The following is a 1,847-nucleotide window of genomic DNA, read 5'->3' on the forward strand; positions in this document are numbered from 1 at the left end:
CTTATTTTTGTTATTCTCTGAAAGTTCTGAAATACATTTATTTAAAAGTTTTGATGCCGGGAATTCCCTGGCGGTCCAGTGGTTAGGGCTCCACGCTCTCACTGCCGAGGGCCCAGGTTCGATCCCTGGTCGGTAAATTAAATCCCATAAGCCGCGGGACACGGCCAAAAGAAAGAAAAGTTTTGATGCCGCGATTCTTCCATAGAAGAATTAAAATTAATTTGAATTAAAATTATTAAATAATTAAATTTATTTAATAGGTCAAAACTATTAAAATTATTTAATAGGTCAAAACAGTATAAAGAATGTGAAAATATGAGTTGATGTAAATATATAACTAAGACTAATAAATGTGGGAATTACAATAAAAGCAATATACATATTTTAAAACTTGACAATATAAATAATATAGCTCGCAAAAATGGGTAAGTGGGAGAAAGTTTAAGCGTGCTAATTCATTCATATTTCTCGACAGTGAAATCCAAACATATAGAACAATGGCTCCAAACTCTGAATACTGCCTGGATGAACAATTCAACAATGCCTTCAGTTTTACTTCAGTTTCTTTTTACTTTTGTTAAATTCAAGTAAAATAAAAGGTAGTGCCTTTAATTTAAAATAGAACGCATACTATGATCCTACTGTTGTAATTTCTATTTATGTATTCATTAAAATATCCAGAATCTGTTATGTGCTAGTTGTTGAGGCTACAGCAGTGAGCAAGCCAGGCTGGGCAGTCTATTTTCAGATTTTACATTTTAGTGGGAAAATGTACAATAAACAAACAAACAAAAAATACAACCCCCTACCCCCCCACGAAAAAAAAAAACCTCCAGGAAGTAGTGATAAGTACAATGATGGACAATAAAACAGGGAAGGGGATAATGAGAGCTATGGGAGGCGTGTCATTTTAGCCAGGGTGGTCTCTGAAGGCCTCTCTTTGGAGGTGATACTTGAGCCAAGACTTTCATCAATCAGGGGGATGGAAAAGAAACCCCCCAGAATCACCCTGCTGTTGGTGATGCCAACCAGAGTCTCTATGGCCGTGCTAGCAGTCCACCCCAGGCTTCTGCTGCAGGCTGATTTAATCACCACCACTTCACTGCTTATTAAGCCAATTGGAAGAGCAATTGTATCACCTCTTTGGAATGGTCAGTGAATAAATGGCCAAGCTCCACCTCAAGTAGCAGCCTTCCATTTCTGCAGAAAACTGGTGCCAAAAATCTGACTGGAGTCCAAGGATTAGGACCGATAAGATCTGCTTAAGTCACCAGTGACACAACAGCCTCTGATTACACCTTCCTGGCCATGCTCTGTGGCAGGCCCATGGGCCAGATCTATGATGGTCTCAGAAGAAGGAGCACTCAGGAAGAGCCTGATAGCCTACCAAGTCCAAGTTTGGAACCCTCTCTTTCCATAACCTCTCTGTATTTCTGGATAACATTTAATTCTTTTGGTCAAACATAATAAATCACCTCTTTTAAAATGACATATTTTGGAAAAGCTACTTTTCCCTTCAGCAAACACATAAAGAGAAAATGTCAACCTAGATGGGCTGTAGGGGAAAAGGTTCATTATTAAGATTGAGATCAAGTCCTTAGCAGCTGGGGAAGATTTAAGAGGGAGCAATGGTGCTTTTCAGTAGCACTCCCATCAAAGGATGTGTAAGCATAAACTATGTCAGCTTCTTGCACACATCACCCCACCAGCCCACCAGTCACCGCTCCCTCCTCCCAGCACATTTGCACTACTGTCACATCCCTTCCTGTTCCCCCTGGGAACTTGTACCACCAGTTCTCTCTTCTCCCCTACATCTTTAACCTCTCCTTTGCTTCTGGCTCTTTCCC

Source organism: Lipotes vexillifer, unplaced genomic scaffold (genome assembly GCF_000442215.2).
Source record: "Lipotes vexillifer unplaced genomic scaffold, Lipotes_vexillifer_v1.1 scaffold811, whole genome shotgun sequence".
NCBI lineage: Eukaryota > Metazoa > Chordata > Mammalia > Artiodactyla > Lipotidae > Lipotes > Lipotes vexillifer.